This window comes from Dasypus novemcinctus, chromosome 5 (assembly GCF_030445035.2).
Source record: "Dasypus novemcinctus isolate mDasNov1 chromosome 5, mDasNov1.1.hap2, whole genome shotgun sequence".
NCBI lineage: Eukaryota > Metazoa > Chordata > Mammalia > Cingulata > Dasypodidae > Dasypus > Dasypus novemcinctus.
In genome coordinates, this window is record NC_080677.1 from 71,281,099 (window position 1) to 71,297,090 (window position 15,992).

General features: G+C 39.9%; 1 pseudogene; it reads left to right on the forward strand.

The window, feature by feature from the left end:
• Positions 1 to 2,382: 2,382 nt before the first annotated feature.
• Positions 2,383 to 15,992, forward strand: part of LOC101425779 (negative elongation factor E pseudogene) — a 127,165-nt pseudogene continuing 113,555 nt past the window's right edge.

Sequence of the window (15,992 nt, forward strand, 5' to 3'; positions counted from 1 at the left end):
GGTGGGTCAGACAATACTCAGCTCATGATAGGCAACTCAGGTCTCATGGTAACTTGGTTGCTGAAGCGTTTGGTCTCCACTAAGGTCCAATAACAGGCTGAAAGCTGTTTCTCAAAAGGGGAGTAGTTATCTGCAGAGGATGGCAAGGCTTTGCTCCAAAATCTTAAGGGTCTGCATTGTGATTTTCCTATAGCGGCCTGCCAAAGGCTCCAGACAACATCTCCATTTGCCATGGAAACTTCCAGCACCATTAGATCTTCTGGATCATATAGCCCAGGTGGTAGTGCAGCTTGCACAGCAGCCTGGACCTGATGCAGAGCCTCTTCTTGTTCTGGTCCCGAATCAAAACTAGCAGCTTTTCTGGTCACCTGGTAAGTGGAACAGAGTAGCACACCCAAATGAGGAATGTGTTGTCTCTAAAATCCAAAGAGACCAGCTAAGTATTGTGCCCCTTTTTTTGGTCATAAGAGGGGCTAGATGCAACAGCTTATCCTTCACTTTAGAAGGAATATCTTGACATGCTCCACACCACTGGATACCTAGAAACATCACTGAGATGGAAGGACCTTGTATTTCAGTTGGACTTATCTCCTATCCTCTCTCATACAAACGCCTTACTAATAAGTCTAGAGTTTTTGCTACTTCTTGCTCACTAGGTCCTATCAACAAGATATCATTAATTTAATGGGCCAGTGTGATGTCTTGTGGGAGGGAGAGATTATCAAGATCCCTGCAGACAATATTATGACATAGGGCTGGAGAGTTGATATACCTCTGAGGTAGGACTGTGAAGGAATACTGCTGGCCTTGACAGCTGAAAGCAAACTGTTTTTGGTGGTCCTTATTAATAGTAATTAAGAAAAAAGCATTTGCCAAATCAATAGCTGCATATCAAGTACCCAAGTACCAGGGGATGTGCTGATTTGCTCAGGAAATGACACCACATCTGGGACAACAGCTGCAATTGGAGTCACCACCTGGTTAAGTTTACGATAATCTATTGTCATCCTCCAAGATCCATCTGTTTTCTGTACAGACCAAATAGGAGAGTTGAATGGGGATGTGGTGGGAATCACCATGCCTGCATCCTTCAAATCCTTGATGGTGGCACTAATTTTTGCAATCCCCCCAGGAATCTGGTATTGCTTTTGGTTTACTATTTTGCTAGGCAGGGGTGTTCTAGTGGCTTCCACTTGGCCTTTCCTACCATAGTAGCCCTCACTCCACAGGGATCCAATGTGGGAATCCGATAGACTGAGTATGTCTATTCCAATTATGCATTCTGGAACTGGGACCACAGAATGGGTCTGGGGACCCACTGGACCAACTGTGAGATGTACCTGAGCTAAAACTCCATTAGTCACCTGATACCTATAAGCCCTTACTCTGACTGCTGGACCACAGTGATGTTTTGGGTCTCCTGGAATTAATGTCACTTCTAAGCCAGTGTCTAATCATCCCAAAAATGTCTGATCATTTCCTTGTCCCCAATGCACAGTTACTCTGGTAAAAGGTCATAGATCTCCTTGGGGAAAGGAGGGAGGAAGATTAACAGTATAAATTTTGGGCAGTTTAACAGGATCCTTCCTCAACTTGATCTGGCCTTCTCCTCATTCAAGGGGCTCTAAGTCTGTAAACTGTCTCAAGTCTGGGAACTGATTAAGGGACCATGATTCTCTGCTTCTGTAATTTGAGTTAGGGTTTTGTTCACTTGACCTAGAACTCTCTGTTTATATAGATCCAGAAGAAATTTAGTAGGCTGCCCATCTATTTCACTGCTAGGTACTCTATGATATATCAGACAACACCATAACTCTACGCGACTCAGACTATTTTGAGTACTTTTTTAAAAAAGACTTATTCTTTATTTATTTCTCTCCCCTTCCCTCCCACCCCAGTTGTCTGCTCTCTGTGTCCATTGTCCATTTGCTGTGTGTTCTTCTGTGACTTCTTCTATCCTTATCAGAGGCACCAGGAATCTGTGTATCTTTTTGTTGCATCATCTTGTATGTCACCTCTGTGTGTGTGTGGCGCCATTCTTAGGCAGGCTGCACTTTCTTTCACGTTGGGTGGCTCTCCTTACTGGGCACACTCCTTGCTCATGGGGCACCCCTACACGGGCGACACCCCTGTGTGGCATGGCACTCCTTGCGCACATGAGCACTGCGCATGGTCCTGTGTCCACATGGGTCAAGGAGGCCCGGGGTTTGAACTGTGGACCTCCTATGTGGTAGGTGGACACCCTATCCATTGGGCCAAGTCTGCTTCCCTTGAGTATTTTTTTGAATCTGCCTTTCATTGCAGTAGCCACATCCACCTTGACTTTGGAGATTAACTGCCGATAGTTGACATTTACCAGACCAACATCCAATCATTCCCATAATGCTTAAGGATTCTAATTCCATCAAAGTCCTCCCTACAGTAATATCTGGACTACAGAGAAGACCAACCACGGAGTTCTTCAGGGAAGATGGAGCTAGCCTTACAAATTTATTCCTCACAGTCCTGGTTAAAGGTGTGTTCCCTGGACATTCCTGGGGTGGGTGAGCAGCTCTCAAATGGTAAATCCATTCTAGCATTCCAATCTCCCTAAGTCTTTGAATTCCCTCTTCTACTGTGTACCAGGGCAAATTGTGCATCTCAACCTCAGACATGCTAAGCCATCTTCGGCCCATGTTTCAATCAGCCACCCAAACAAACTGTTAGATCTACAGTGTTGATCTACAACGCTGATCTACAGTGTTGAATCAAGAATTTCTGCTTAGTGGGCCCATATTAATAAATTCAACCTGATCCAACTTTATATTCCTTCCACCATTATCCCATACCCTTAGTATCCATTCCTACACATACTCCCCTGATTTCTGTCTATATAAGTTGGAAAACTCATGCAGTTCTTTCTGAGTATACCTTACTTCCTCATAGGTCACACTTTGTATTTCTCCTTTGGGGGCTTGCTGTGATTTTAGTTTAGTAATAGGTCTCAAAGACAAGAGAGGTAGTGGGGGTGGGTAACCTACTGATCTCAGGGCATTCCCTTGCATTTTCTTTTGGTGAGACAGGATTAATCTCTTCAGGCAGGGGTTAGAAGGCAGTTTCCTCAGGACAGACTGGAGGCTTGGCAGTGCATGCTAGAGTTTGGATGGTATGTGCCTCAGGGCTGTGAGGAGGTCCAGACTCCCTTGGGCAGGCCAGAGGCTGGGCAGGGCAGGCTTCAGTTTGGCTGGTACCCACCTCAGAGCTGGAAGTTGTTTCAGACTCCATGGGGCAGGCTGGAGGCTGGATGATACAAAGTTGCCAAGGTGTGGTCTGGACAAGGCAGGCCATGGCAGGCTTATCTGGTAAAGTCTCAGCAGAATTCAGGGTTCCAATGTCTCCACCAATACTATCATCATCCCATATGTATCCATCCCAATTCTCTGGATTCCACCTTTTCCAATCAATGCCTTCACTTTAACTGCAGAAACCTGCGGTGTTGATATTTTAGTTTCCTTTGTTACTCTGCTGCTCACACAATGAGAGTCTGAGTTTGGTTCTCAGATATTTTGAGCCTGTGGCTACAGGAGACAGGATTTTCTTTCAGAGCATACATAGAAACTTTCCCATCATTCATGTGACATTTAAGTTTCAAATTTGAAGCCTCTGACTCATCTTTCTTTTGTAAATGTATCCAGAGTATCTAGGAGAAACCAGCCAACATCATTATACTGTTGGACTCCACAAAACTCTGTTAATGTATTGAAAACCCTCTCACTCAGATCCTTGCTTCTTATAAGCAAGGAAGTAGGGGATCTAGATTGCCAGCTTGTGCCATGGACTGTTAGCAGCCTCTTTGTTATTGGAAACGGAGTCTTCAATGCCCTTGAAGCAAAACTCCCAGAACCACCTCAGACACCCATGTTTAAGACTTTGTTTCTCAAGAATCACTCCTGGTACCAAGCTGTGTTAGTCAGGGTTCTCTAGGGAATCAGAATCATCAAGAAGTATCTGTCAATAATATGAGATTTTGTAAGAGTTTCTCATGTGACATAGGGATGTGTAAGTCCAGGTTCCACAGGCAGGCTGCAACCAGGGGCTCCGATGAAAGTCCAATGAAGGTTCTTGATGAGTTCTGGGAGATGTTAGCTGTCCAAAGACAAATTGGGAAATTCTCACTCAATGCTGGAATCACTTCTCCTTTTAAGGGATTCAACTGATTGGATAAAGCTTCACTCACTGCTGACGGCAATCTCCCTGACAGTGTAATTGTAATCAGCTATCTATGATTTACCACTGCAGTAAAGTCAGTGGTGACTAAAGTCCATAAATGTCCTTGCATTTCAGTTAGCCTAGTGCTTGCTTGACCAAACAACTGGGCACAATTACCTGGCCAAGTTGACACATTAGCCTAATCATCACATTGACCAATGGGATCAAATTAAGAGTTCAGAAATAGACCCTTACATCTATGGCCAACTGATATTTGACAAGGCTGCCAAGTTCACCCAACTGGGAAAGAATAGTCTCTTCAACAAATGATGCTGAGATTGATATACATAGGCAAAAGAAAGAGGACCTCTTTCTCACACCTTATACAAAAATTAACTCAAAATGGAACAAGGACCTAAATATAAGAACCAGGCCATCAAACTCCTAGAAGAAACTACAGGGAAACATCTTCAAGATCTTGTGGTAGGCAATGGTTTCTTAGATTTTATACCCAAAGCACAAGCAATGGGGAGGGGGGGATGTAGATAAATGGGACCTCCTCAAAATTAAAAACTTTTGTCCTTCAAAGGCCTTTGTCAAGAAAAAGAAATGGCAAACTATTCAATGGGATAGAATATTTGGAAACCACATATCCTACAAGGGAGTAATGTCCAGAATATATAAAGATATCTTACAACCCAGCAATAAAAAGACAACAGCTGAATTAAAAGTTGGACAAAAGACTTGAGTAAACATTTCTCCAAAGAAGAAATACAAATGGCTGAAACACATAAAAGGTGCTCATCCCCACTAGCTATTAGGGAATGCAAATCAAAACCACAATGAAATATTATTTCCCACCTAACAGACTGATGACTGTAAAACAAAACCAAAAACCAAAAACCAAAACACCAGGAGTGGATGTGATTGAAGCAGTTGAGCACCAACCTCCCACATGGGAGGTCCTTGGTTCTGTTCCCAGTGCCTCCTAAAATAAAAACAAATAGATAATGAACATAAAAAATGAGCAAACAGATGTGACAGCCATCTTGGGGGTGTGGGGGCAGAAAACTGTAAGTGTTGGAGAGGAAGCAGAGAAATAGGAACACTCACTACTGCTTTGGAAATGTAAAATAGTGCAGCTGCTATGGAAGATGGTTTGATGATTCCTTAGGAGGCTAAATATAGAATTGTCATATGATCTGAAAATCCACTACTAAGTATATAACTAGAAGAACTGAAAACAAGGACTCAAATACTTGCACACTATGTTCATAGCAGCATTATTTAAAAATTGCCAAAAGATGGAAGCAACCCAAGTGTCTATCACTGATGAATGGATAAAAAAAATGTGGTATATACATAAAATGGAATATTATTCAGCTGCAAAAAGGAATGAAATCCTGATGCATGTGACAACCTGGATGAACCTTGAAGACATAATGTTGAATGAAATAAGCCAAACACAAAAGGACAAATATTATATGATCTCACTGATATGAATAAATTATAATAAACTCATAGAGTTAGAACCTAGACTGTAGGTTACCAGGGGATAGAATGGGGTTAGAGAATGGAGAGCTGATGCTTAATTTGTGCAGAATTTATATTTAGGTTAAATGTTTGGAAATGGATAGTGTGATAGTAGCACATTATTGTGAGTGTAATTAATAGTGCTGAATTATGTTTGTGAATGTGGTTGAAAGGGGAAGTTTTGGGGAAACGGACTTTGGCCCAGTGGTTAGGGCATCCGTCTACCACATGGGAGGTCCGCGGTTCAAACCCCAGGCCTCCTTGACCCGTGTGGAGCTGGCCCATGCGCAGTGCTGATGCGTGCTGATGCGTGCAAGGAGTGCCCTGCCACGCAGGGGTGTCCCCCGTGTAGGGGAGCCCCACGCGCAAGGAGTGCACCCTTAAGGAGAAGCCACCCAGCACGAAAGAAAGTGCAGCCTGCCCAGGGATGGCGCCGCCCAAACTTCCTGTGCTGCTGACAAAGAAGCTGACAAAGAAGCAGACAAAGAAACAAGACGCAGCAAAAAGACACAGAAAACAGACAATCGGGGGAGGGGAGGGGAATTAAATAAATAAAAATAAATCTTTAAAAAAAACAAAAAAAGAAAGGGGAAGTTTTGGATCATGCATGTTTCTAGAAGACTGTATCACACAGTTAACCCTGTTGTGGATGGTGTACTGTGGTTAACATGCACATATAAGAATGTTTTTTCATGAATTAAAGCAAATGTACAACACTATTACAAAGTGCTGTATTAATAATAGTGTGGTATATGGGGAAAAGGACAACTAATATAAACTGTGGACTATAGTTAAAAGTAATATTTTAATTTTCTTTCATCAATTGTAACAAAGATATCACTCAAATGCAGTGTAAACAATAAGGGGATATATGGGAACATGGTATTTTTTTACATGGTTATGTAAGGCTGGGGAAGGATAGAGGGATTGAGAAGTGACTGCTAAGAAGTATGGAAGTTTTCTTTTTGGGAGTAATGAAACTGTTCTAAATTTGATTGTGCTGATGAATGCAAAACTTTGTGATTATACTAAAAACCATTTAGTCCATCCTTTGGATGTATTGTATGGTATGTGTATGGTAGTGAATATATATCAATAAAACTACTTTGAAAAAAAGAATTGGGGGCAATCTATGATTTGTTATTTATTTGTCACCTATTGCTGCATAATAAATTACCACAAGCTTAGCAGCTTAAAGCAGTGGGCATTTATCTCACAGTTTCTGTAGGTTAAGACTGTTGCCACATCTAAGCTGGGTCCTCTGCCTCATGTTCTCTCAACAGGCTGCAATTAAAATTTCAGCTGGAGCTATGGTCTCATGTAAGGCTTGACTGAGGAAAGATTCATTTCCATGATCATGTGGGTTTTGGCAGGAGTCTGAGTTGTCAGACTGAGGGACCCAATTCCTCACAAGCTGTGAGCTGGAGGATACCCTCAATTCTTTGCCATGCATGTACCTCCATATAGCAACTTACTTCATCAAAATGAGCAAGGCAGAAAAACAATAGAGTCTCACTATTAACTAAGACAATTTACAACTCTGTAAGGATGGTCTTTAGCTGCTAGATTCAAATTATTCTTATCCCAAGAAATGCAGTTTTATTGCTCTCTAAGTCTTTAAGTAGTGTTGCATCTAAATTGACAATTTTATTCAAGGGTTCTGTCTTTGAGCCCTCTAAATATTTTCTGCTTTTTTGATTCTCTTTGAACTATCCTTTCCATCTTGCAGGTCTCTCATTAATTAGTTATTTGAATTGTCGATGTGCTCATTTTATGTTCTTATGAAAGTTGCATTTTTAACTTTTTGAACATTATACTTTGATACCACTAACCTCTTAGACTCTGTCAAGCCCACACTTACAGTACTTGGAATACAGTAAGAGCTTAGAAAATGTTTATTGAACATTTGATCTGAATTTTGCAGAAAAAGAAACTGGACTTAGGATAAGAATTTGCTTCAATTCATTCAGTGCCTCCTGATGTAAGAGTGAAATTGGATTGAAAACCTAGATTTTTAAATTCCTAGTACAAGGACTTTTGTAATTGAACATGACAGCTTGAATACCACATATAGAAAAAATACTATAGTTACCACATGCTTGGAACAAAATATTCTGTTACCTGAAATAAACCTGAAAAATAGTATAACTACTTTAAATTTTATTATAATATTCAATCACCTTTATGGCTGTCAAAATTATGTACAACTGTAATGTAAACTAGGTAGTTAACATAACAAAACCACCCATTACATATTTAGTGAAGTTTTATTACTGTAACACCAAGATATTAAAATTTGAATAATAAAATGTAATAAATATGAGTTATTTTTAGAAAAAGGAGCACAGCAGGTCAAAACATTGCCATATATTTTTATATTTTTATGAGTCATAATATTTATTTTACAGTTTCAAAAATGTGCACTTGTAGAACAAGAGAGATCATCACATAATCTGGCATGGACTTTCCTGTTCTTTCAGAATATAAATTCTAAAAATCTAGCCAAGATAATGGCCTCATTTTGATTAATTTAAAGGTAAAATTTTTTAAAAAAGAGAAGAAGCCTAGTTATTATGATGAAAGAGTTTCAGGAAAGGGATTTTTGATTGAGATTCCTAAGAATTTCTTAAAATAAGTATAAAATAAATCAGTTTGGATTAGAAGGGAAAGATTTAAAAAAATAAAAATAGAGAAAAGGTTGGTTACTGAAAATATCTCTAAAATGTTGAAATAAGAAAATGCTAACGATACAATAAAGGAAAAAAGAGGAAGGATGCAAAACTATGAGCTTCCTGTCAATTCACTGGACCCACACAAACTCAATGAGAGGAGAGAGAGAAAACCCTCACAGAAAATAGGCCAACAATGTACAGTGGTCATGTATGTGATGGAAATACACAAGAATTTCATTTTCTTCTTTATGCTTTTTGTCATCAAATTTGTTGCACTACATTATCTTTATGAAGAAAAGATAAAGAAGCTTATTTTAAAATAATCTTAGCCCTTTGGAGTGCCATTTTCTTTCTACTTTATTCTTCAAAGTTTCTATTAAGTTTGTGACAGTAGATGCTACCTAAAAGACATGAGTGTGGTCATGCTTCATTGACTTTCAACAGAGCATAACTCCCTAAATTAACAATTCTATGGTATTCTCTGAGCTCCCATATCAATATGTCTACATTCTGTGAGGCTGGTAGACATTCACTAGGAGTAAAACATTTGGTTTTTGTAAATTTTAAGTGGAATCTTACTTAGTCTTAACAATGAAAAATGATAAGGGAGCTGATGTGGCTCAACAGTTGAGCGCCCACGTCCCTCGAGACGTCTCAGGTTCAGTTTCCATCACCTTCTGAAGAAACAGAAATAGACAGCAGGCAAAACAAATGATAAAACCAACTCAGGGAAGCTGATGTGGCTCAGTGCTTGAGCACTGGCTTCTCACATATAAGGTCCAGGGTTCAATCCCTGGCTCCTGATACTTCCAAAAAAAAGGAAGATAAGGGAACATGATTTCTGGCAAAAGCAGTCAGAGGTTGTACAGTTGACAGCTAAGCCCTCTGAAAATCACTACCAAATCCACGAATACATGGAATAAGGACTCGGAACATAGATGGCACATAGGCATTACCTTTAAACCCTTAAATTTAGCTCGCTCACCTTCATACACACTTACAAGTTTATGGACTTGCAAAGCAGCCTAAAACTGTCGTTTGAGAAATTCATGTCCTAGTTTTGCTCAATGTAAGAGATCAGCAAACTAAAATAAATTTTAAAAAATATTTAGAAGTATTATATTTTAATCATTTGAAAAACGTACTTAAGTAGAATGTGCCATTTCCTGACAATATTAGAGAAATAAAAATTTTGTATATCCAATAACAATTCAAAACAATCACATTCGTTCTATTAATTCTGGAGTTTTTGTTTTTTACATGCTTGATTTGTTTTCATTTGAGACCATAAAATAGTATTTATTTAAAAAGTAATACATAAAATAATAAATAAATAAATACAATAAAAGAAAGAACAATGAAAAAAGTAATACACATGCAAGAGGTTTTAAGAAATGAAGTAATCTGAGATACTATACACTGGGCTTTTTTATGCATTAGCCATACATTCCTTTAGAAATTTCATCATAGATGTGTTTGTTTTGAGATAATTCTGATTTTTCTGTAGGATTTCTGAGCAACAGGTATTTTCAGCTTTGTTTAAGATGTTTGCAAAGCTGCTTCCGGGCAATAAGCAACCTGACTTACATGTCAGGATTACAAAAAAAAAAAAAACCTCTCCCTCCCTAGAGACATTCCAAGGTATCAAAGACAGAGTCTTTTCCTGGAAGGGAGGAGGGTCATGGTTGCCAGCAACCCCAATACAAGATCAGATCAACATTTCATAATCTCAGTTTCAGCAGCTCTACTATGTGCTCGGTAGCCAACCAGACCCAATTCCACATTACCCCCATGGGACTTAGGACCAAGGGGAACCAAGGGGAACATGAATTTTATGCTACCTGCTTTGCCAGGAATCTGTTCTAAAAGTATTTGAGTATGTTGTCTCCTTATCAGTAAAATGTACAGAAGTGTGGCAAGCTGATCAGTCACTGCTGCCTAGGAACTTTCTGACTGCTTGATAGATTACAATTTGGATTTGTAAGAAAATATGGATTTGGAGAGAATAATTTGTACTACATGCATTTAAGTTAATGACTCTGCATATTTTAACAAACCCCAGAGTCTTTCTATTTAAATGCATGTTATCCTAGTTTGCTAAAATCTTATTTGAAAATTTTTATAATTGACAAAAATATTTTTAGAGCAACTCTTTAGAATTATATTCAAAATTCTTTTTAAAATGTACATGTTGAGTTCCAGGAAGATGATGTCAGAGAAGGCAGACAGGGCTCAACTTTCTCATAAAAACAATGGAGAAAGGGCAAAAAGCTGTCCCAGGGACCTGTTTTGGGCACCAACAGACCAGGACAGTGCTGTACAACCTCTAAGAGGGCAAGGGACAAAGAGAAAAGGACCTGAAAAAATAAATGCGAGTTACTAAACTCCCATGGTGGCCATAAACAGCATCCATCCCCCACACTTAGGACATTAAACCTGGATAAAACCTCTGACTCACTACAGCGAACTGAGAGGGGAAAGGATGACTTCCTACCTGTCAGCTCTTACAAGGGAAGAGGGAGGGTATGTTGAAGGATGGAGAGTGGTTTGTTTTAGTTAATTCAACCAGCACAGCCTGCTTTGAATATCAGCTCTGATCAGACCAAAACACCGGGAAGTGGAGAGTGAAAAAACACCTACATGGAAAGGTGTGCTGATAAGTACCATCTGCTGGCCAGGATGGAAACTGCAGGGAGAAAAACTGCTGGCTTTTAAGTCTCTCTTTAGTCTCAACTCCTGTGAGAAAATCTGCACCACATAAATGAGTCCTGGCCTGATTTTGATAACTTAAACTAGACGATTTTAAAGATTCAGAATAAGTTGAACCAAAAATCAAAGAAGAGCCATGTTAAACAAATACTAAGCAAGACAGAGAAATTAACCATCTGAGTAAACTCAACAACATATTCAGATGCTTAGATATCAACAAAAAATTACAAGCCATTCCAGGATACAGGAAGACATGGACCAGGTAAAGGAACAAGCCAAATATCTTGACAAGAATCAGAATTTAAGACAACTAATCAATGATAATCACACAAATCTCCTAAATCCATTCAAAGATATAAAGGATAGCAAGAAGACATAAGTGAACATAAAGAACAATTTGAAAGACTGCAAAGAAACATAACAGAGCTTATAGGAATGAAAGCTGTGATGGATAAGATTAAAATGCATAAGAGGCACATAGCAAATTTGAATTGCTCAAAGACGGAATTAGTGATTTTGAGGACAGAACATCTGAAATGGAAAAGGCAGAAGAACAGAAAGAAAAGAATGGAAAAAAATGGAACAGGGTCTCAGGGAATGGAATTACAACATGAAATGCAAAAACTAAAGCATTGCATTATAGTTATCCCAGAAGGAAAAGAGAATAGAAAGGGGACAGAAAGAATATTTCAGGAAATAATGACAGCAAACTTTCCAACCCTTATGAAAGACAGAATAAATATGAATAGACTTACTCCAAGGCACCTATTTTATGTTATTCAGAATAACATATCACAGACAAAGAGAGAACTCTGAAAACAGCAAGAGAAAAGTAAAGCATCACATACGAGGGAATCTCAATATGATTAAATGCCAGCCTCTCCATCAGAAACTACAGAGGTGAGAAGAAAGTGGAAAGATGTATTTAAGGTACTGAAAGAGAAAAACTGTGAGCCAAACACTTTGTATCCAGAAAACTGTACTTCAGAGATGAGGATGAGTTTAAAGTCTTCACAGACAAACAAAAACGAGAATATATGTTACTGAAAGACCAGAATTACGAGAGGTACTAAAGGGAGTGCTGCAGCCTGAAAGGAAAAAACAAGGATGAGAGAGTTTAAGATGAGTATAGAAATGAAGATTATTAGGAAGGTGAAATTAGAGGGTAACAAGACAGACAATAGAAAGCCAAAGGATATATTGGAACAGTAAGTAATGCCTTTACAGTAATAACATTGAATATTAATGGATTGAGCTCCCCAATCAAAAGATATAAACTGATAGAATGGATAAAAATATATATGAGCCATCAATATGCTGTCTACAAGAGACACAACTCAGATGTAAGGATACTTGAGGTTGCAAGTGAAAGGATGTGGTCAATCTCGAAGCCAAACTCAGCATGTAAATGTGTTGCCTTCCCCCCCAGCATGGGACATGATTCCCAGGGATGAGCCTCCCTGTGCTGAGGGAGTACTACCAAGTACCAGCTGATGATGTAACTAGAAAATGACCTTGAATAAAATGGTCAACTCAGCCCAGCAGAATATTTCAGTCTACATATACTACCAGGAGTTAAAAATGCTTTTGACCTGAATAAAAGGGGGAAATGGAAAGGACAAATGAGTTTATATGGCTATGAGTCTCCAAAAAGAGCCAGGAGGTTATCAGAGGGGTCACCCTTATGCACACCTCAGCAGAGTCCCAGAGACAGATAAAGTAGATACAACCTCAGGTATTGGTTCTTCTGAGGGCTACAGAGACCCACAGGTTCTATGGTCATGGCAGATGGAGTTCACTGCCATGTCAGTTGGCCCGACTTTGGAGTTTGTGTGTCTGTGTGATGGAGCTGGACTCAGAAGTGATCTTTGTTCACAAGCCTCTCCTGTTACTTTTACCTGATCCGTAGTTGGCGCTGGGGTTTGGTGTATACCCAGGGACCTGAATCTCTAGACTGACCATGTGATAGCCAGGCCCTGAGCCTCAACAGACTTGCAACTCCTACCATCTGGTTTCTTGGACTCACCCCACTCAGCTAACATGGAGGTGAAGAAGGTCAACCATCACACCAGGGAGCCAAGAGTGCCTACAACTGAAAGCAGGAGAATTGCATCCAGCACCCATGTGAAATCTAAGCCCTCTCTTTTATTTTATTTTATTTTATTTTATTTTTTATTGACTTTGTAATAATATTACATTAAAAATATATATATATGAGGTCCCATTGAACCCTACCACCCCCACCCCACCTCTCCCCCCCCCAGCAACACTCCCTCCCATCATCATGACACATCCATTGCATTTGGCAAGTACATCTCTGGGCACCCCCACACCCCATGGTCAACGGTCCACACCATGGCCCACACTCCATTCCAAGATCTACAGGATGGAGGAATAGAGTAAGGATTAGAGTGGACTTACTGATACTCTGTTCATGAACTATTGTGATTAGTAATCAAAGAAAATGTGGCATTGGTGTGGAGAAAGTGGCCATGGTGTCTGCTGGGGGTAGGAGTGGGAGGAAGAGTTGTGATATAGGGGCGTTTTCGAGACTTGGAGTTGTCTAGGTGGTGCTGCAGGAACAGTTACTGGACATTGTATGTCCTCCCATGGCCCACTTGACATTGTTTGCCCCGAGTATCAGCAGGGCTAAAGATATTTTACCTTCTCAATCAACCTCCCTACTACTCCAGGCTGGTTGCTCAAGGGGAAGAGGGAGGGATGGTGTGACTGGCCACAGATGAACAGCCTCTAAGAAATTATGTTTGTAAGGCTTGGCCAGCCTTGAGGACATTGCTTCTGCACACCCACCTGCCTGAGGAGTTAAACTAAATGTATTCCCCTCTAGCACCTGAAGTGTGAGCTGTGAGGTCTGCTAAGTAGTGCCGTCTGCTGGCCAGACCGGAAAAGTACATAAAAAAGAATAATAATAATCAAAGGAAGCAGGTGCCTTAAATTTCACCCTCTCCAAAGCCCTTGGAAACTGTCCTGTCCCCCATTATTTGGCCATTAGCCATGGTTTAAGCAGTTAAACATATCCTAAATATGTAGAATAACTTGACCCAAGAGTCAAATAACAGTGGTAGCACACAATGACTTAACAGTAGATCCCTGGGTAAGAGGTACTGAACATCAAAGTAAACTTATTAATAGCATCAGAATCAGATGCCCACACATCAGCAAAAAAATTACAAGCCATGCAAATTAAAGGGAAAATATGATTCAGGCAAAGGAATAAATCAAAGCTCCAGATGAGACACAGGATATAAAACAGCTCAGCAATGAGGTTCATATAAATCTCCTAATTCAAATCATGTGGTTGAAGGGCAACATGGCTAAAGAAATGAAAGACATTAAGAAGACACTGAGGGGAAACGGACTTTGGCCCAGTGGTTAGGGCGTCCGTCTACCATATGGGAGGTCCGCGGTTCAAACCCCGGACCTCCTTGACCCGTGTGGAGCTGGTCATGCGCAGTGCTGATGCGCGCAAGGAGTGCCGTGCCACGCAAGGGTGTCCCCCGCGTGGGGGAGCCCCACGCGCAAGGAGTGCGCCCGTGAGGAAAGCCGCCCAGCGTGAAAAGAAAGAGCAGCCTGCCCAGGAATGGCACCGCCCACACTTCCCGTGCCGCTGACGACAACAGAAGCGGATCAAAGAAACAAGACGCAGCAAATAGACACCAAGAACAGACAACCAGGGGAGGGGGGGGAATTAAATAAATAAATAAATCTTTAAAAAAAAAAAAGAAGACACTGAGTAAGCATAAGGAAAAATTTTAAATGTTGGATAAAAATAACAGAGCTTATGTGAATGAGAGACACAATAAGGCAAATTAAAAATACAATAGAGGCACACAACAGAAGATTTAAAATCATGAAAGAAAGAATCAGCACCATCAAGGAAAGAACAACTGAAAGTGAAGAGAAAGAAGGACAAAGATAGATAAGAATGGAAGAAATTGAGCAAGGGCTCAGGAAGTTGAATGATAACATGAAGTGCAACCATATATGTATTATGGGAGTTCCAGAAGGAGACAAGAAGGGAAAAGAGACAAAAAAGAGTATTTGAGGAAATAATGGCCCAAAATTTCCCAACTCTCATGAAAGACAGGAATATACATGTCCAGGAATCATAGCATACTCCAATTAGAATAAATCCAAATAGACCTACCCAAGACACATAATATGCAGAATGTCAAATGCCAAAGTTAAAGAGAAAATTATGAAAGCAGCAAGGGAAAAGTGAAATATCATATACAAGGGCTATCCAATAAGACTTAATGTGGATTTCTCTTCAGAAACTATGGAGACAAGAAGGCAGTGGTGTGATATAATTATGGTACTCAAAGAGAAAAACTGCCAGCCAAGAGTTCTTTATCTGGCAAAACTGTCATTCAGATATGATGATGAACCCAAAATATTCACAAATACACAGAAACCAAAAACTTTTAAACAAGAATCCAGCTCTGCAAGAAACACTAAAGAAAATCCTGCAGCCAGAAAAGAAAGATAACAGAGAGAGGCTTGGAAGAAAATGTAGAAATGAAGAGTATCAGAAAGGGTATACAAAAAGGTAAAAAGATAGGTAAAAGTAAGTTACAACATATGAAAGCCAAAGGAAAAAATGTTGAGGAAAGTAATGGCTTTACAGTAATAACATTGAATGTTAATTGATTAAACTACCCAGTCAAAAGACAGGCTGGGGAGCAGATGTAGCTCCGTAGTTGAGAGCCTGCCTCCCATGTACAAGGTCCCAGGTTCAATCCCCAGTACCTTCTTTAAAAAAAGAGACATAGGTTGACATAATAGATTAGAAAACATGAGCCATCCATATGCTTTTTGCAGGAGACATTTTAGACCCAAGGAAGCAAGCAGACTAAAATTGAAAGGTTG